Consider the following 22,004-nt stretch of genomic DNA (forward strand, 5'->3'; position numbering starts at 1 on the left):
ACACACGCTGCACAACTCTGATGCAACTAACTAGCAACAACAAACATTACACTAATGCCAATGGACTGTCTTAGATCATTGATGATCACTATCATGGCAGCTAAGGAACATTTCAATACTGTTGCATAGTAGCTGCATACAGTAGCTGCATACATAGTAGCTGCATACAGTAGCTGCATACAGAATATGAGATATGAGAGAGACCATGTATTTATTATTGATGTACTGAGAGCAGGGCCGGCTCTAGCCTTTTGGGGGCCCTAAGCAAGATTTGGTGGGGGGCCCCCCCACAAAGTGGGCAAAACGTTTTAGTGGACCCCTTCTTGACGGCGGAGAGAAAAATGAACGTTTTAAAGTTTATTTCCTGCAATTCTACACATTTTGCCATGGGGTGTAGCTAAAATGTTGCAGTTTTAAATAAAGTTTTCTGCAGTTCTACACATTTTGTCGTGGGGCAGTGAGCAAATTTGGCCGTTTTATTACACATTTCATGCAATTCTACTCATTTTGCCGTGGGGCAGAGAGAAATGTGTGCAGTTTTAAAGCAAGTTTTCTGCAGTTCTACACATGTTGCCATGGGGCAGAGAGATTTTTTTTCACAAATGTCCATGCAATTTATATGGCAAGGTAAACGATCCCAGATAAACTGTATACATCTATCCAGCTCTAGCATTTCGCCCCATCCTAAATTGGTTTAGACATGATTATTCTGCCCCCTGGCTGAGTATAGAGAGAAATGGGGTGTCTCCTATTGGCCTGGAAGAGGTGGTCTTCACTGATATATCCCTTAAACTTTTGTCCATTTATTGCTCACACAATTTCTATTTGGCCCTATAGGGGGGGATTGAAGGGAATCTAAGGGGAGACTCAGGGAATGGATGGGTGGGAGGGGGATTGATAAGCAGCCTCGGTAGCTGGGTGGGATTGCAAGGGGTGGGAAGCATGCTTTCTTTGGGGTGGGGTATACGGGGTGGGAAGCATGCTTTCTGGGTGGGGAGTGAGGGAAGATTAAATAAAATTGTATTGGTCACATGCGCCGAATACAACAGGTGTCGACTTACAGTGAAATGCGGGCGGGTGGATGGGGACTGAGGGGGGAATGGGTCGGGGTTATCTTTGTATGCATTTATTTGATTGTTTTTGTACCTGTAATCCCCCTCTGAAAAATGTAAATGACTAACCTGAATATAAAGTTGTTCACAACATATTTCATGCAATTCTACTCATTTTGCCATGGTGTGGAGATAACCTTTTTAAAGCTAATTTCCTGCAATTCTACACATTTTGCAATGACTTATGCCACGTTAATGATATCTGAGTGAGAGTGACTAACAAAATCAATGGGGGCGCCTGGAGGTCAGGGCCCCTGGGCACATGCCTTGTGTGCCCAGTTGGTATTCGGCCATGATTGCTACAAGTTTAGATAACTGGCTAGACTAATTTACCAATCTAAAAATTGTTAGCTGACATGGATAATTGAGTGACTGTCAGTGACTGAAAAAACATGAGAAAAACTGCTGATGCACAACCAAATTTCGAACTTGCACCTTGTGTATTCATTCTACTATTATAACTCTCAACAGTAAGTTGAGACCGACAGAGTTACAAAGTAACTTTGACATCATTTCATCTTTGACTGCCCTCTTGTGTTTGTTAGTGTGTATTACACCTACATGCATCTTGGGTTAACACAGGAAGCGGCACAGGTCCTAATCAAGGCACTTGTCATCTCCCGTCTGGATTACTGCAACTCGCTGTTGGCTGGGCTCCCTGCCTGTGCCATTAAACCCCTACAACTCATCCAGAACGCTGCAGCGCGTCTGGTGTTCAACCTTCCCAAGTTCTCTCACGTCTCCCCGCTCCTCCGCTCACTCCACTGGCTTCCAGTTGAAGCCCGCATCTGCTACAAGACCATGGTGCTTGCCTACGGAGCTGTGAGGGGAACGGCACCTCCGTACCTTCAGGCTCTGATCAGTCCCTACACCCAAACGAGGACATTGCGTTCATCCACCTCTGGCTTGCTGGCCCCCTTACCTCTGCGGAAGCACAGTTCCCGCTCAGCCCAGTCAAAACTGTTCGCTGCTCAGGCACCCCAATGGTGGAACAAGCTCCCTCACGACGCCAGGACAGTGGAGACACTTGAAACCCCACCTCTTTAAGGAATACCTGGGATAGGATAAAAGTAATCCTTCTACCTGACACGATTAAATTATACTTCCATTAACTTTTTTCAGTCTCTGTTTGAGTAGGCCTGCATGTGTTCATTTCTACCCATTCATATAGTCTTCCAACTCTTCGTTGGCATGCTTGGCTAGACTGTAATGTTGGTGCTGGATGTCTCTCAGAGAGGGTTTTATGGGGCTTTTCCTGTACAGCCTCTCCTTGGGAAGGACTGAAAAACCTCTGCCTGAAAAATCTGGAACCTCCAATGTTTTTGTTTGACAATTCCCCTGACTATGGCAGAGCAAATCTAATAAAAACTGAGTTGATATCCCTGGGATCTCTGATATCTTAATGATATTAACATCCCAGCTAGCACATAACGTTCTGAGAACAATATGTTTCTTAGAGCTTGGTGAGACTGTGGTTGTCCTATGGTTATTTTGCATACAACCTTCCCACAACTTTCTGGATAGTTGTTACTTGGCTTTGGAACATTCTCAGCACATTTAAGGAATTTGACCAAAAAACGTTATTTCCTTGGTATTTCATTACTTTAACAGAACGTTTCCTTGAGTTCAAACATGGTTACATTTAATTTCAAATTTGGTAATGTTCTATGAACATTTTCCAACTGGTTTGACATTAGGAATATTCTAAAATAATTCAGAGAATGTTAAGAAACAACCCACTGGGCACAAACGTCAATTCAATGTCTATTTCACGTTGTAAACAACGTTGATTCAACCAGTGTGTGCCCAGTGGGAACGTTCTTCTGTGGGAATGTCAGTATATCAGCAGAAGGTTTCCTACAGGTTTCCTCATGGTTATATTAAAGTCATGTTCTCAAATTGTTCAGAGGACGTTCAAACAACTTTCACCAAAAACCACAAGAAAACTTTAGTAACATTCAGAGAACGTTCTAAGAATGTTATTTAAAAACATATACATCTTGTTCTCAGCATCAGTGGCGACCCGTCATTCTGTTTTGAGCCCCACCTGTTTTGTATGTTATTTTGACATTAATTCATGTCACATATCAGTTTTTTTTTTGCAAACAATGTAAGAAAAAAAAGATTGAGTTAATAAAGCCGCATACAAACATGGTATCTTTCTTGAGTAAGGCAGCTCCAAAATGCAGGTGTTTCAGCCTAGCTCAGTGCTTTCTGTGGTGGCGGGGCAGAGTGTAGGCATTGGTAATCTTTTCTAGTTGCGCCGTGATTTGCTCAGTGTTCTGTCACTCATGGGGACACTACGTCACCGCAGAATTGACAGGGAGAGCTAGGCAGTTCAAGCCCCCTTGGGTGCTGCCATAGATTTACATTAGAAGTGCCCAATCAAGAAGGCTCAAGGTCATTGGCCACATATAAAAGGACATCAAATCACGTTATATCTACCGTAGCTTTGATTGGACTGATCATGTTACTTTCAAAATCTTAGTTAGCAAGCTAGACAAGCAGTCTACCGGCAAATCCTTTTCAATTCTTGTCATATGACATAAACATTACACAATAAGTCGGAAATTGCAAATTCAACAATGAGTGGTTTGGAAGGAATCAGTGGCTAACTGCAAGCGTTGCAAAGCAATCACTATTTTGCTTCCCTTGCCTGCTATTCGGTGGAGAGGATGTGTGATCCAAGTCTGGGTTTAAGGATTTAAAATATTTATCTGAAATGGTCTCTTTTCCAAGCTTAAAAGGATAAACATTCACTTGCAACATCATGGGCCAGAAAAGATTGAATACGTTGACCATGCTGTCAATCCAGCATTACTTCTGCAGTGTTCAAATCAACTGGAAACTCTGTACTGGGAAATCTCAGACTTCAGTGAGTTCAAGACAACTGGGAAAATAGGTTAAGAACGGTCATCCAACTCAGAATTCCAAGCCGGGAACTCGGGCCTCTTTCTAGAACTCCGACCTAAAGATCACTGATGTTATGATTCAACCTTGTTCCCAGTTGTCTTGAAAGCACCTTTGATGACAAAATGTGCAGACAAGAAGGACCGTCGCGCCAAAAATGTCTTGTACGCTGCTGCATAAATTAGCCCATGTGCTTTTCTTGGGTCTGTAACCATGTTTGCCAGTGACAGCCATTCAAATATTTGTTTTCAACAAAAAGTTCAGTAATAGACCCATGTAATTCCAGTTGATATTGCGAGGTTGTTGTTTTTTGCGCAATGAGCTGTTTGAACAAAATACTAAAACATATTTTGATTTCTGAATGTGTCGGCACCAGGGACTCGGGATGTGGCTGAGTTATTGATGTCATGTTAATCAGGCCAATTGATTTGAACATATGGATTGTTTTAGTTTTGTAGGCTTAGCAGTCATTCTGATCTCGTTCCCAATGATCAGTGCTTTAGTTTTTTATGTTGCTCTCCAGTGGTTCTCCAGTACCTGACTGTCCACATTTTTCTGTGCAATAGCCTTTTGATTTGAACATTTGAAATGTTTTGGTGTGTGTACTAGGCTTTTTGATTTAATTTATATACAGTACCAGTCAAAAGTTTGGACACACCTACTCATTCAAGGGTTTTTCTTTATTTTTACTATTTTCTACATTGTAGAATAATAGTGAAGACATCAAAACTATGCAATAACATGTAGTAACCAAAAAAGTGTTAAAGAAATCAAAACATATTTTATATTTGAGATTATTCAAATAGCCACCCTTTGCCTTGATGACAGCTTTGCACACTCTTGGCATTCTCTCAAACAGCTTCATGAGGTAGTCACCTGGAATGCATTTCAATTAACAGGTGTGCCTTATTAAAAGTTAATTTGTGGAATTTCTTTCCTTCTTTGATTGTACTGATCATGTTACTTTCAAAATCTTAGTTAGCAAGCTAGACAAGCAGTCTGTCACGCCCTGACTCTAGGGACTTGTATTTGTTGAGTCAGGGTGTGTATTTTCTGTTGGGTTTGTCTATGTTAGTTTCTAGATCATTTAGATCTATGTTGGACAGGGTGGTTCCCAATCAGAGGCAGCTGTAGCTCGTTGTCTCTGATTGAGGACAATACTTAGGTAGCCTGTTGGCACTAGTGGGGTGTGGGATCTTGTTCCGTGTGAGGTATGTTATTTGTCTACCTTGGACGTCACGTTTCGTTGTTGTTTTGTTGTGTGTTTAGTCGTCAATAAATATGAATGCATATCACGCTGCGCCTTGGTCCGTCTCGTCTGTAAACGATTCTGACAGAAGATCCCACCAATCCTGGATCAAGCAGCGTGACGAGGAGAGAGGATGGACTTGGGAGGAGATGAGCGAGAGTCTGGCAAGAGGGATGGAGGCCATGATCATGGGGGAGAGACAAGCCCAAACATTTTTTAGGGGGGTGCTCACGCCGTGGACGACGAGGCAGCAGGAGGCCGCGATAGAGCGGTTCAGCCGTTTTGCAGAGGAGGCCGCCAGATTAAGGGGGTCATTGGTTCAGAGGGAACAGAAGGAAAGTGTAGAGGCACGGCGAGAGGAGCTGGTTAGGCAGCAGAAGGAGCGGGGGTTAATGAAGGAACCCAGTCCCGCTCCTCGCACCAATCAAGTGGTGCGTGTCGCCAGTCCGGTCCGGCCCGTTCCTGATTCCCGCACTAAGCCAGTGGTGGGTGTTCCCAGTATGGTTCGGCCCGTTCCTGCTCCTCGCATCAAGTCAGTGGTGCGCGTCGCCAGCCCGGCCCGGCCTGTTCCTGCCCCGTGCACCAAGCCAGTGGTGCGCGTCGCCAGCCCGGTCCGACCTGTTCCTGTCCCTCGCACCAAGCCAGTGGTGCGCGTCGCCAGTCCGGTACGGCCCGTTCCTGCTCCCCGCACCAAGCCAGTGGTGCGCGTCGTCAGCCCAGTCCGGCCCGTTCCTGCTCCCCGCACCAAGCCAGGGGTGCACGTCGTCTGCCCAGTCCGGCCCGTTCCTGCTCCCCGCACCAAGCCAGTGGTGCGTGTGTCCAGTCCTGCACGGCCCGTGCCTGTTCCACCGGTCAGCTGCTCCACTCCGGAGCCAGAGCAATCCGCTCCACCGGGGTCAAGTCCAGCTCCGGTCAGCGGCTCCACCCCAGACCCAGACGTCAGCCCCTCTCCAGGTTTGGGGTCTCCCACACCAGGGTCCAGACAGGGCGTGGTACTTCGTGGGAGGAAGGAGAGAGGAAGCAGCGCGCCAAGGTCCAGACCAGACCAGGGGCGCAACGGGGAGGTGGAGAGTAAGTGGTGGTCACACCCGGAGCCGGATCCGCCTCCGAGGCGGAATGCCCACCCGGCCCCTACCCTGTTAGGTTTATGTGGCGCGGTCGGAGTCCGCACCTTTGGGGGGGGGGGGGTACTGTCACACCCTGACTCTAGGGACTTGTATTTGTTGAGTCAGGGTGTGTATTTTCTGTTGGGTTTGTCTATGTTAGTTTCTAGATCGTTTAGATCTATGTTGGCCAGGGTGGTTCCCAATCAGAGGCAGCTGTAGCTCGTTGTCTCTGATTGGGGACAATACTTAGGTAGCCTGTTGGCACTAGTGGGGTGTGGGATCTTGTTCCGTGTGAGGTATGTTATTTGTCTACCTTGAACGTCACGTTTCATTTGTTGTTTTGTCGTGTGTTTAGTCGTCAATAAATATGAATGCATATCACGCTGCGCCTTGGTCCGTCTCGTCCGTAAACGATCGTGACACAGTCATCATCATGAATCACGTCGACAATCTACTGGCAAATCCTTTTCAATTCTTGTCATATGACATAAACATTACACAAGTCGGAAAATGCAAATTCAACAATGAGTGGTTTGGAAGGAATCAGTGACTCTGGTCCAGAAGCTAATTTCCTGCAATTCTATCAATTTTGCCATGGGATTTGTACTATGTATTTAAATACAGTGGGGGAAAAAAGTATTTAGTCAGCCACCAATTGTGCAAGTTCTCCCACTTAAAAAGATGAGAGAGGCCTGTAATTTTCATCACAGGTACACGTCAACTATGACAGACAAATTGAGAAAAAAAAATCCAGAAAATCACATTGTAGGATTTTTAATGAATTTATTTGCAAATTATGGTGGAAAATAAGTATTTGGTCACCTACAAACAAGCAAGATTTCCTGGCTCTCACAGACCTGTAACTTCTTCTTTAAGAGGCTCCTCTGTCCTCCACTCGTTACCTGTATTAATGGCACCTGTTTGAACTTGTTATCAGTATAAAAGACACCTGTCCACAACCTCAAACAGTCACACTCCAAACTCCACTATGGCCAAGACCAAAGAGCTGTCAAAGGACACCAGAAACAAAATTGTAGACCTGCACCAGGCTGAGAAGACTGAATCTGCAATAGGTAAGCAGCTTGGTTTGAAGAAATCAACTGTGGGAGCAATTATTAGGAAATGGAAGACATACAAGACCACTGATAATCTCCCTCGATCTGGGGCTCCACGCAAGATCTCACCCCGTGAGGTCAAAATGATCACAAGAACGGTGAGCAAAAATCCCAGAACCACACAGGGGGACCTAGTGAATGACCTGCAGAGAGCTGGGACCAAAGTAACAAAGCCTACCATCAGTAACACACTACGCCGCCAGGGACTCAAATCCTGCAGTGCGAGACGTGTCCCCCCTGCTTAAGCCAGTACATATTCAGGCCCGTCTGAAGTTTGCTAGAGTGCATTTGGATGATCCAGAAGAGGATTGGGAGAATGTCATATGGTCAGATGAAACCAAAATATAACTTTTTGGTAAAAACTCAACTCGTCGTGTTTGGAGGACAAAGAATGCTGAGTTGCATCCAAAGAACACCATACCTACTGTGAAGCATGGGGGTGGAAACGTCATGCTTTGGGGGCTGTTTTTCCTGCAAAGGGACCAGGACGACTGATCCGTGTAAAGGAAAGAATGAATGGGGCCATGTATCGTGAGATTTTGAGTGAAAACCTCCTTCCATCAGCAAGGGCATTGAAGATGAAACGTGGCTGGGTCTTTCAGCATGACAATGATCCCAAACACACCGCCCGGTCAACGAAGGAGTGGCTTCGTAAGAAGCATTTCAAGGTCCTAGAGTGGCCTAGCCAGTCTCCAGATCTCAACCCCATAGAAAATCTTTGGAGGGAGTTGAAAGTCTGTGTTGCCCAGCGACAGCCCCAAAACATTACTGCTCTAGAGGAGATCTGCATGGAGGAATGGGCCAAAATACCAGCAACAGTGTGCAAAAACCTTGTGAAGACTTACAGAAAACGTTTGACCTGTGTCATTGCCAACAAAGGGTATATAACAAAGTATTGAGAAACTTTTGTTATTGACCAAATACTTATTTTCCACCATAATTTGCAAATAAATTCATTAAAAATCCTACAATGTGATTTTCTGGATTCTTTTCCCTCATTTTGTCTGTCATAGTTGACGTGTACCTATGATGAAAATTACAGGCCTCTCTCATCTTTTTAAGTGGGAGAACTTGCACAATTGGTGGCTGACTAAATACTTTTTTTCCCCACTGTACTGTTTTCTCGACATAGCTCATTCTAATATTTCTACTACTGTACATTGCATTTTAGTTACTGTTTATACACACTGCATATTTATTTATGTACTGGATTCTTGAAATAGCTCACTCTAATATATATACTGCTGTACATATCATTCTTAGTATATGTTGTGTAAATTCATCTGGTATATATACCAGTGGAGGTCGTGCCTGTTTAAGATGAGGGAGGACAATTATATTTTTTATGAGTATGGCCTTATTTCTATTACAGCATATTGGATCACTGTCATTCATATTCCATTCACCCAGCTCAATGTAACAACGATAGGTTTAGGCATATAATAATGGCGCCGGAGGGGATGGCTGCCGTTTTATGGACTCGTGCAATTTTGTGTGTTTTTTCGCATTGTTTGTAACTTATTTTGTACATAATGTTGCTGCTACCGTCTCTTATGACCGAAAAGAGCTTCTGGACATCAGAACAGCGATTACACACCTTGAACTGGACAAATCATTTTTCTTTAATGAGTCGGACGACAGGGATTTGCTCCAGACACCCGACAGGGCCCTCATCCCCGTCATTCACAGTAGAAAGAGAAGGAGATATCGCGGAAGAAGATCGGGGTGCTTGGTAAGGAGCCGGTGACGAGTGGCTAATCTGCCTTTGCCATCGATACTATTGGACAACTTACAATCGCTTGATAATAAAGTGGACGAACTACAGGCACGAATATCCTACCAACGGGACATTAAAATCTGTAATATCTTACGTTTCACAGAGTCGTGGTTGAACGAAGACATGAATAACATACAGCTGGCGGGTTATACACTGTATCGGCAGGATAGAACAGCAGCCTCTGGTAAGACAAGGGGTGGCGGTCTATGTATAGCACGATATCTAAGGATGTCTCTAGGTTTTGCTTGCCTGAGGTAGAGTATCTCATGATAAGCTGTAGACCACACTATCTACTAAGAAAGTTTTCATCTATATTCTTCGTAGCTGTCTATTTACCACCACAAACCGATGCTGGCACTAAGACCACACTCAATGAACTGTATACGGCCATAAGCAAACAGGAAAACGCTCATCCAGAGGCTGCGCTCGTAGTGGCCGGGGACTTTAATGCAGGGAAACTTAAATCCGTTTTACCTCATTTCTACCAGCATGTTAAATGTTCAACCAGAGGGAAAAAAACTCTAGACTACCTTTACTCCACACACAGAGACGCGTACAAAGCTCTCTCTCTCTCCCTCCATTTGGCAAATCTGGCCATAATTCTATCCTCCTGATTTCTGCTTAAAAGCAAAAACTAAAGCAGGAAGCACCAGTGACTCGGTCAATAAAAAAGTGGTCAGATGAAGCAGATGCTAATCTACAGGACTGTTTTGCTAGCACAGACTGGAATATGTTCCGAGATTCTTCCGATGGCATTGAGGAGTACACCACATCAGTCACTGTCTTCATCAATAAGTGCATCGATGATGTCTTCCCCACAGTGACTGTACGTACATACCCCAACCAGAAGCCATGGATTACAGGCAACATCCGCACTGAGCTAAAGGGTAGAGCCGCCGCTTTCAAGGAGCGGGACTCTAACCTGGAAGCTTATAAGAAATCCTGCTATGCCCTCCGACGAACCATCAAACAGGCAAAGCGTCAATACAGTACTAAGATCGAATCGTACTACCCCGGCTCCGACGCTCGTCGGATGTGGCAGGGCTTGCAAACTATTACAGACTACAAAGGGAAGCACAGCCACGAGCTGCCCAGTGACACGAGCCTACCAGATTAGCTAAATTACTTCTATGCACGCTTCGAGGCAAGGAACACTGAAACATGCATGAGAGCATCAGCTGTACTGGACGACTGTGTGATCACGCTCTCCGTAGCCAATGTGAGTAAGACCTTTAAACAGGTCAACATTCACAAGGCCGCAGGGCCAGACGGATTACCAGGGCGTGTACTCCGAGCATTCGCTGACCAACTGGCAAGTGTTTTCACTGACATTTTCAACCTTTCCCTGTCTGAGTCTGTAATACCAACATGTTTCAAGCAGACCACCATAGTCCCTGTGCCCAATAACACTAAGGTAACCTGCCTAAATGACTACCGACCCGTAGCACTCACGTCTGTAGCCATGGAGTGCTTTGAAAGGCTGGTCATGGCTCACATCAACACCATTATCCCAGAAAGCCCACCCTCCAATTTGCATACCGCCCCAACAGATCCACAGATGATGCAATCTCTATTGCACTCCACACTGCCCTTTCACACCTGGACAAAAGGAACACCTATGTGAGAATGCTATTCATTGACTACAGCTCAGCGTTCAACACCATAGTGCCCTCAAAGCTCATCACTAAGCTAAGGACCCTGGGACTAAACACCTCCCTCTGCAACTGGATCCTGGACTTCCTGACGGGCCGCCCCCAGGTGGTAAGGGTAGGTAACAACACATCCGCCACACTGATCTTCAACACGATCCTCACCGTGATCAAGACAAAGGAGATGATTGTGGACTACAGGAAAAAGAAGAGGACCGAGCACACCCCCAGCACGCCTCCGTTCTCATTGACGGGGCTGTAGTGTAGCAGGTTGAGAGCTTCAAGTTCCTTGGTGTCCACATCACCAACAAACGTACATGGTCCAAGCACACCAAGACAGTCGTGAAGAGGGCACGACAAAACCTCTTCCCCCTAAGGAGACTGGGTCCTCAGATCCTCAAAAGGTTCTACAGCTGCACCATCGAGAGCATCCTGACTGGTTGCATCACTGCCTGGTATGGCAACTGCTCTGCCTCCGACCGCAAGGCACTACAGAGGGTAGTGCGTAAGGCCCAGTACATCCCTGGGGCCAAGCTTCCTGCCATACAGGACCTCTATACCAGGCAGTGTCAGAGGAAGGCCCTAAAAATTATCAAAGACTCCAGCCACCCTAGTCATAGACTGTTCTCTCTGCTACTGCACGGCAAGCAGTACCGGAGCGCCAAGTCTAGGTCCAAGAGGCTTCTAAACAGCTTCTACCCCCAAGCTATAAGACTCCTGAACATCTAATCAAATGGCTACCCAGACTATTTGCATTGCCCTCTCCCCCCCCCCCACCCCCCCCTCTCTGTTTATTATCTATGCATAGTCACTTTAATAACTCTACCTACATGTACATATTACCTCAATTACCTCAACTAACCGGTGCCCCCGCACATTTACTTGGTACCGGTACCCCCTGTATATAGCCTCGCTATTGTTATTTTTACTGCTGCTCTTTAATTATTTGTTACTTTTATTTCGTATTATTTTATATTGTATTTTTTTAAAAATTATTTTTGGTATTCTTTCTTAAAACTACATTGTTGGTTAAGGGCTTGTAAGTAAGCATTTCACTGTAAGGTCTACACCTGTTGTATTCGGTGCATGTGACAAATACAATTTTATTTGATTTGATTTACTACATGATACTCTAATTTTCCCATACCCATCATGAGGTTGCTACAACCTAGCCTATGAATGAAAGTTTACAATGTAGGTGTAGACATTTGAGTAATGGAGGTGACAGACATTGACACATTCAATAGGGCCTTGCACGATCTTGCCTGCATCTAGCTGATCTTGGGTGTAATCATTAGTCCAACGGTTGCAATTGAGAGTTTCTATTGGACAAATTCAGGTATGTTTATCCCCGTTTCGTTCCGTTTGCTTCCGTTTAAGAAACGTTTTTCAACAAAATCTTCGGAATGAATACACCCCTGATCACACACAAACACAGTTCACTTTCATATAGGGGTGTGCCGAGTAGTCGAACAAAACGAGTATCGTAACGGATATGGGCAATTTTCTGGATACGATTATGATCCACGTTTTTTTTTTAATTATCCATGATCAGAAAAAAGGTATTTTCGGGTGCGAGCAAGCATCTTTCTCATGTTGTCAGTCAGTAACAGAGTTTCTAAACCATACATATCCTGCTGCTCTGATTGGATAGAGTGAAGCTGTATTTCTCCGTCCACTCGCTTCATAATTTCACCCAATCACTTTTCCTCGCATGTTGTCAGTCTGATTATTTAGATTGCTGCTGCCTGCTACTATGAAAAATCACATGGCGAAGACGTTTGCTATCAAGTTATCAGTGTGCATTATATCTAACAAGTGGGGCAAGGGTAGGGATTTTTTTTTTTTAACTAATGTGCATTCTGACTGCGTGACAGCAAACCTGGCTGCACGCTGCAAGTTGAGGACTCACAGACACAGACACACACACACAGAGAGACACACCCACCCATCAGTGCGCTGTTCCTGCAGCTTTTTTGCAGTGAGAACATGCAGGGAGTTATTTTGCCAACATCTATTTAGGCATAATAAAACACTTCCGTTTTTTCCAAGCAAGAGTATCATACGAACCGACTATCAACTGTCAATTTATGGATATGATTACAAATATGAGTATGGCCATGTCGGCACACCCCTACTTTCATAGCAGCCACATACAAACAGCATGAGCCCTTTGATCATTGGATAATTCCTTCTCACATCTATGCTCCCTCCTCTCAACTTTTCCCTTTGCTTGTGGACTTCAGTGCACAATATATCAGCTGTCTGTGACCAGGCAAAAAAAACTTTCCAAGCCAAACTTTCATATCATAACCGCTACACACAGCCTACATTGTACAGTTAGCAAGCAGTTTAGCAAATACTCCGGCTAGCCCCGGTGGCAATAAATTAATAAAACCAAAAGCTTGACTTGGAAGAGTTCCAGTGTTGGATACCCATAGCCAGCTAGGTAACATAGCATCCCTCTCTGTTTGAGCCGGGTGTTTGAGTAGGCTAAACTAGCTAGCTGCATTCGCTAGCTAAGTAAGTGAAAGTGAAAAAAATACGAAATATAGCTAGCTCTCTCTCTCTCCTGCTTAATTGTTCAAAACTGTTCAACTATTGTCCTTTTCTCTCTTTGAGTCAACTACTGACCACATTTTATGCACTGCAGTACTAGCTAGCTGTAGCTTATGCTTTCAGTACTAGATTAATTATCGTATCCTTTGATTGGGTGGACAACATGTCAGTTCATGCTACAAGAGCTCTGATAGGTTGGAGGACATCCTCCGGAAGTTGTCATAATTCATGTGTAAGTCTATGGAAGGGGGTGAGAACCACGAGCCTCCTAGGTTTTGTATTGAAGTAAATATACCTAGAGGAGGATGGAAACTAGCTGTCCTCCGGCTACACCATGGTGCTACCCTACAGAGTGCTGTTGAGGCTACTGTAGACCTTCATTGCAAGACAGTGTGTTTTAATCAATTATTTGGTGACGTGAATATATTTATTATAGTTTTATCTAAAAATGATAACATTTTTTATGTTTCACTATTTTTATTTTTATGAAATTCACTGAGGAGGATGGTCCTCCCCCTCCTCTGAGGAGGAGCCTCCACTGGTATATACGTATAGATTGCATTCGGATTACTGTTACAGTGCTATATGGGCTTTTAATTAGATTCGTTCCGACATTTCTTTTTTTTTCTTTTTTCTTTTTTAAATTATTTACATACTTGTTTGACATTTTACTGCATTGTTAGGAGCTAGTAACATTTCGTTGCACCCGCTATTTCGTTGCACCCGCTATAACACTTTGATTTGATTTTGATTTGATTTTAATTTCCATCAGGTCGTTTCTGGTGTTTCTCTGCACTTGTGATGAAGTGTCTGGTGCGTTTTATACTTGTCTAAAGTAGAAAATGTCAGCTTGGGGTGACTCCGGCTTGACCACAGGTAGTGGTAACCTGAAAAGCATTTCGTTGCACCCGCTATAACATCTGATAAACTTTGATTTGATTTTGATTTGATTTTAATTTCCATCACTTCAGATAACACCAGGTCGTTTCTGGTGTTTCTCCGCACTTGTGATGAAGTGTCTGGTGCGTTTTATACTTGTCTGAAGTAGAAAATGTCAGCTTGGAGTGACTCCGACTTGACCACAGGTAGTGGTAACCTGAAAAGTCCATCTGCGTTGTAGTGCAGTTCTGACTTGCGGTACTTGATGTTGTAGGTGTGTGCTGACAACAACAAAGCCCACCTTTGCAATCTGCTTGCAGCAAGTGAAAGAATTCCAGTACGCGGTCCAAAGATGCTCGTCTGCGGACGATGATCTGTAAGAAGGGTGAACTTCGTCCCATACAGATACTGGTGAAACTTATGCACTCCAAAAACTAAGACTAGAACTTCTTGTTCTATTTGTGTATAGTTCCTTTCTGCTTTTTTCAATGTCCTCGATGCGAAAGCGATCGGTTTCTCTTCATCAGAAGGCATGATATGGGACACGATTGCTCCCACACCATAGGGACTAGCATCACAAGCTAGTTGGATAGGCAATGACAGGTTGAAGTGAGTCTACCTCAGATTTCACTAGTGTTTCCTTGGTTTTCACAAATGCTTCTTTGCATTGTTATGTCCATTTTCATGTTTTGTCCTGACAAAGCACCTGAAGCAGCGGCTTCAGCTTCGTTGCTGTGCTCGGAACGAAGCTTCCGTTGTAATTTAGTAACCCCAGGAAATAACATATTTGGCTGACGTTCTGAGGAGCTGGGGTGTCCAAGATAGCCTTGACCTTGGATGGAGCCTTGTGAATGCCCGTACCGTCGATGACGTGTCCCAGGTATTCAACCGATGATTGGAAGAATGCACATTTGTCCTTACGAACTCGCAGTCCGTAGTCCTTCAGTCTCTGTAAGGTTGCATCCAAGTTCCGAAGATGGCCCTCTTCGTCCTTCCCGGTAACGAGGATGTCATCCAGGTATTATTGTACTCCTGGCAATCCACTCAAGATCTGGTCCATCGCCCTCTGGAACAGCGCTGGTGCACTTGTGATTCCAAACTGTAGACGACAGTACCTGAAGAGCCCCTTGTGTGTCACAATGGTCAGCAGCTCTTTTGATTTTTCATCCACATGCATCTGCAAGTAGGCTTGGCAGAGGTCGATTTTGCTGAACGTTTGACCCCCATCTCTAAACCCGGGAAAAGGTCTTTGATTTACATTTTTACATTTTAGTCATTTAGCAGATGCTCTTATCCAGAGCGACTTACAGTTAGTGAGTGCATACATTTGATGTGTGGTAGCGGATACTGCTCAGCGGACAACACAGGGTTAACTGTGACTTTAAAGTCTCCACATATCCTGATTCCACCGTCCTTCTTAAGGACTGGTACGATGGGGGTTGGCCATGCACTCACGCTGACCGGCTCCAGTACTTTGTTATTGACTAAAGCGTCCAAGTCAGCCTCAATATTTGGTCTGATTGCATGAGGTAAAGGTTGTGCGTTCAGAAACTTTGGTTTGCTGTCTGGCTTAATGCTTCTCTGTAATGTCTTCCATGCTACCCAGCTCTCCATTAAATACTTGTTTATTTTAGATGGCGGGTAGGCCTGTGTCTCCATTTGTCATTGTACGCACTGATGACCAGTCCAGTGTGATTTTCTCCAGCCACGAATGTCCCTGTAGTGATGGATAGTCTCCTTTCACGATGTATGTAGAGTGGCTGCTTTTCAGTTTGTCTGTTTAACTGAACTGTGACCTCAGTGATGCCTCTCACGGCAACAGATTCACCTGTGTAAATCTTTAACACGATGTATGCCGGTTGAATTGGAAGTTGTTTCAATGTCTTTTTGTAGACTGTGTCTGACACAAGAGATACAGCTGCCCCTGTGTCAATCTCCATACACACGGGTTGCCCCTCTAGCAAGGGAGAGACATAGTAGCCGTGCAGCCCCCCAGCAAGTCAGTATATTCAGTGTTACTTCCTCATCTGATGAGTCACTCACCTCTGTGTTCTCTTGCTCAACAGCATGAACATGTCTCTTTTTCCTTTGTTGGAATGTCTCTTTCTTGTTTTCAGTCTTTGAAGTTTTCTCTGATCTCTTTTTGTTTCTGCAGGCTCGTTTGATATGGCCCTTTTCACCACAGGCTCTGAAATCCATGTCCTTACACCATCGTGTAGATGCCTGATGTCCCGCTTTGCCACAGAGGAAGCATGTGCCTTGATTTCCCTGTCTCTGATTTTCAGTTGCAACTCTGTGCACTTTTCCTGATGAACTCAACTGCTGAGCCTCTTTAGCAGCTAGTTCAATAGACACACTGACTTGAAATGCCTTCAACAGCTTCACTCTGTAGCCCACATACAAGTCTGTCTCTAATGGTGTCATTTAGAACATCATTATATCACAGTGCTCTGATAGTTTCTTTAACCTTGCCACTGATTCTCCCTCTTCCTGATTTCTTCTGTGGAACCTAAACCTTTCAGCAATAACTAGTGGTTTTGGTAAAACAGTGTCCTTTCAGTATTTCCACAATATCCCCATACGCCATATTACCTGGCCTGTCTGTCTGTAGCAGACTGCGTAGTAAATTAAATGTCTTTGGCCCCATAACACAAACAAATGTACGCACAATTTTGTCCTCATCAATGTCATTTGCACAAAATATTAAAACTGTTCTGTATATGAGCTCCACTGCTCAACACTTTCATCAAACTGTCCATATATCCAACAATTCCAGCCATTTTTCGTTTCTCAATAGGCTCCTGATTGTCACCCACTTCAATATTGTCCTTCACCATGGCAACGTTCTGTTCTGCCACAGCAATATTTTCCTCAGTCACGTGATCTTCATTCACTTCACTCACTGACGTTTCATCCTGATGTTTGCTCATCTAGCAGTTTCCAAACTTTGTACAAACCCCCATGATGCTTTGCGGCACAAACCCAATACACCACACATACTGTATTGTATAACCTTCTGTGCTTCTTACTTCTACATACTATATGCACTCTGTGCATCTGATACATCATTACTGTGCTAATGAATACAGATACACCTGTTAGTTGCATAGCTCTGGAGAGTTACATCCAAACTCAGTGTAAGTTCTTTTTGCTTAGTTAGTGCTTCTCTGTATGATAGTATAGTAAGTGTTCTTGCTCTTCAACAGGTTTCATGAGAAACCCAGATGAGCTGCTATAAAGAACACAGTATAGCAGATAAACAAGGAGCCTCTGAGGAGGCACTAATATGATGCCAGATAAACGTTGAGATCTGGAAGAATGGTTTCCTTTTTCTCAAGTACTTTTCCGGTTTCTCCACAGCAGAGCTCAGTTTAAGGGATAGTTACATTCCTGTCTCTATGCAGAGCGTGTTCTACAGCTTGTGTTGGGGGGCTTTCTGTCGGACTGTGTTTATGTGTAGACCGTGGGGGCTATACGAGGTCGTATCTGTGTGTGTACACAGGGATTACAGCACATGACAGCATGTGTGGGGGTACGGTCATAGTTTCTGTTTGAGCGTATATAGGTCGTTCTCTCTAAGCTTAGAGACTAATATTTGTGTTGAGTGTTTGTGCTGACCTGGTCTGGTCCTGCTGTTCCAGCTGTAGAAGGTGACCTGACCCGGTCCAGTGGTCCAGCTGGAGATGATGCTGACCTGGTCCTGGTCCGGTCACTGGCAGCTGTTCTGATGGAGGATAGAGGGAGGTCACGGCCCTGTCAACCAGCAGGGGGCACTGTTTCCCAGGCATACCCTGCATGGGATCAGAGCTGGACTACAGAGAGAGACACACAGAGAGAGAGAGAGAGAGAGAGAGAGAGAGAGAGAGAGAGAGAGTATGGTCAGTGATGAATTCAGTGGAGGCTGCTGAGGGGAGGACGGCTCACAATAATGGCTGCAAATGGAATGGCAAACACATGGAAACCATTGTTTGATGTATTTGATACCATTCCAACTATTCCGCTCCATCCATTACCACTAGCCTGTTCTCCCCAATTAAGGTGTCACCAACCTCCTGTGGATGAATTACTATACAGATACCTAACCCATATCAGATTAATCTAGACTCTTATTATGATAATGCAAGCTGAAATATTGTTAAATTTAATGTTATGGAGTAATTCAAAACAGTCAATAATACTGTTCACCAGAGACGGAGTGCTTTTTTACCTACCCTCTGTAGTTGAAATCATGCATCATTCTAGATCTCATCTCAAATGTTATTCTCTCCAGAAAACAAAAAAGAAACTGGTAAACTAGCTCCCTCATATCTTAATTTAATCTCTATTCTATCTTCCAAAAACTCTTCCTTGATTAGATCTGCTAACCACAACATGCTCATGTGTTTTCCTATGTTTATTCTGACTTTGCTGACCACAACTTAAGAATGTTTACAGGACATTTCTCCAACAACATAAACATGTACTATACTGTATGTCCTCTCTGTCTTTCAGGCACATGTTCCTTGCATGTGTGCAGGCCACTTAGTGCCTGCACACATGTATGACACACACATGCCTCCTGGGTATAGCGAAGTCATCCTCCGAGGGTGTGGTCCACACCCAAACATCTCTTGAAATGCACAATTCCAGTTACACAACAACACCATCAGGTTGCGATCTGATCAGTCACTACTATTCATAGTCTTATACTTGTTATGTAGATAAATGCTGCAATGTTGATAAATCTATTTTGTATTTTTTGTGTATTTTAAAATTATTCAGTAGACATAAAAGTTTAAGTTCAAGGTTAAGTTTAAGCATCAGCCAATTAAAATCATTGACGTAGTTGCACGTGATCAAAGGCTACATGTTAGCTGTTCCCATTACATAAGCTTGCACATTTAGCCCAATTATTTATGTAGCAGTGCCAGTAACCTATGTGGTGGTCTGCAAGAGGGACTCCAACAAGAAGCTCCTCATAGCATAAAGAGGACACTATCTGATGTGAATGAATGTAGGCTATAGCTATATTGTTAATCGGAGTTGTTTCAGTTCTCCCAGGGTCAGCTCAATGAGGTGAAACAGGAGAACGGCAAAATAACAGCAATCTGTAAGTCATTGAGAGAGGACATCAGTTCTGTGTGTAAATCCATGATAACAATGATGGATAAATCTCGAGGGACAATCAATGCAGAACAACACGGTTGTGGACGGAATTGCAGAATCGCCACATGAGACCTGGACGGAGTCTGAGGACAAAGTGAGGGAAATGATCTCTGAGAAATTGAAGATGGACCACCAGAAGATTGAGGTGGAGCGCACCCACAGGACTGGAAAACCCACCACCGGCACAGGTGACAGGCCCAGGCCGATTGTGGTCAAGATCCTGAGGTTCATGGACAAGGTAGCTGTTCTGGAAAGAGCCAAGAACTTGAGAGGTACGTACAGTGCCTTGCAAAAGTACTCATCCCCCTTGGCGTTTTTCCTATTTTTTTGCATTACAACCTGTAATTTAAATGGATTTTTTTTTGGATTTCATGTAATGGACATACACAAAATAGTCCAAATTTGTGAAGTTAAATGAACAAAATAGGAAAAATGCCAAGGGGGGTGAATACTTTCGCAAGCCACTGTATATCTTCCTCAATGAAGACTATCCTGAAGTTGTGCGCCAGAAGAGGAAAGAACCTATCCCAGCCATGAAAGCTGCCAGAGCATGTGGGGACATTGCTTACATCCGCTATGACAGGCTCATTGTCCACACTCCCTCCCAGAAGCCTGGAAGCGATGAGAGAGCCAAGCCTATAGGTTCGTAGCTTCAACCCCACAGAACACACACACTCACCAATTGATTAATAGACTGCTGAATGTTTATTTTTTTCTCTTGCTTTGTTTGCTCTTTTACATATTATGTCTATCTCTGATAAGCTACCTAGGATAGGGCTGAAAATAGCCCATATTAATATATGTAGCCTTAGAAATAAGGTTCATGAAATCAATAACTTGCTAACATCAAATAACATTCATATATAAGCAATTTCTGAGAATTACCTAGATAATTCATTTGATGATACAGCAGTAGCAATACAAGGATATACCATCTATAGAAGAGACAGACATACTTATGGGGGAGGTGTTGCTGTATATATTCAGAACCATATCCCTGTAATGCTTAGAGAAGATCTTATGTCAAGTGTTATTGAAGGCCACCAAGTGCTAACAGTCAGTATCTAAATAATATGTGTGAAATGCTTGATAATGTATGTGATGTAAACAGAGAGGTCTACTTTCTTGGGGACCTGAATATTGACTGGTTTTCATCAAGCTGTCCGCTCAAGAGGAAGCTTCTCACTGTAACCAGTGCCTGTAATCTGGTTTATGTTATTAATCAACCTATCAGGGTGTTTACAAACACTACAGGAACAAGATCATCCACATGTATCGATCACATTTATACTAATACTGTAGAATTTGTTCTAAAGCTGTATCCATACCCATTGGATGCAGTGATCACAGTATTGTGGCTATATCCAGGAAAGCCAAAGTTCCAAAAACTGGGCCTAAAATAGTGTATAAGAGATCATACAAAAGATTTTGCTGTGACTTTTATGTGGATGATGTAAAGAAATATTTTTTGTTCCGATGTGATTAATAAGGAGCATCCAGAAACGGCACTTGATGAATTAAGGAAGTTGCTTCTTTCAATTACTGATAAACATGCACCTGTTAAGAAACTGACTGTTAGAACTGTTAAGGCTCCATGAATTGATGAGGAATTGAACAACTGTATGGTTGGAAGAGATGGGGCAAAAGGAGTGGCTAATAAGTCTGGCTGCACATCTGACTGACTGACTTACTGCAAATTGAGAAATTATGTGACTAAACTCAACAACAAAAAATTAAAACTGTATTATGAAGCCAATATGCATGATATAAAGAATGATGGAAAAAAATCTTTGGAGTAAGACAAATTTGCAGAAAGACAAATTCAACTCCATCTTTTATCGAATCTGATGGCTTACTCATCACAAAACCATTTGATGTTGCCAATTATTTTAATGATTACTTTATTGGCAAAGTGGGCAAACTTAGGCAGGAAATGCCAACAACGAACAGTGAGCCATCGAATTCATGCATAAAAAAACAAATAATGAAAGAAAACCATTGCAAGTTAGAATTTTGTAAAGTTAGTGTGGGAGAGGTGGAAAAATTATTGTTAACGATCAATAATGACAAACCTCCTGGCATTGACAACTTAGATGGAAAGCTACTGAGGATGGTAGCTGACTCTATAGCTACTCCTATCTGTCATATCTTTAATCTGAGCCTAGAGGAAAGTATTTGTCTTCAGGCCTGGAGGGAAGCCAAAGTAATTCTGCTACCCAAGAGTGGTAAAGCGGCCTTTACTGGGACTAACAGCAGACCTATAAGCTTGCTGCCAGCTCGTAACAAACTGTTGGAAAGAATTGTGTTTGACTAAATACAATGCTATTTCTCTGTAAACAAATTAACAACAGACTTTCAGCATGCTTATAGAGAAGGGCACTCAACATGTATTGCACTGACACAAATGACTGATGATTGGTTGAAAGAAATTGATCATGAGAAAATTGTGGGAGCCGTACTGTTAGATTTCAGTGCAGCATTTGATATTATTGACCATAACCTG

Source organism: Coregonus clupeaformis, chromosome 26 (assembly GCF_020615455.1).
Source record: "Coregonus clupeaformis isolate EN_2021a chromosome 26, ASM2061545v1, whole genome shotgun sequence".
NCBI classification, from domain to species: domain Eukaryota; kingdom Metazoa; phylum Chordata; class Actinopteri; order Salmoniformes; family Salmonidae; genus Coregonus; species Coregonus clupeaformis.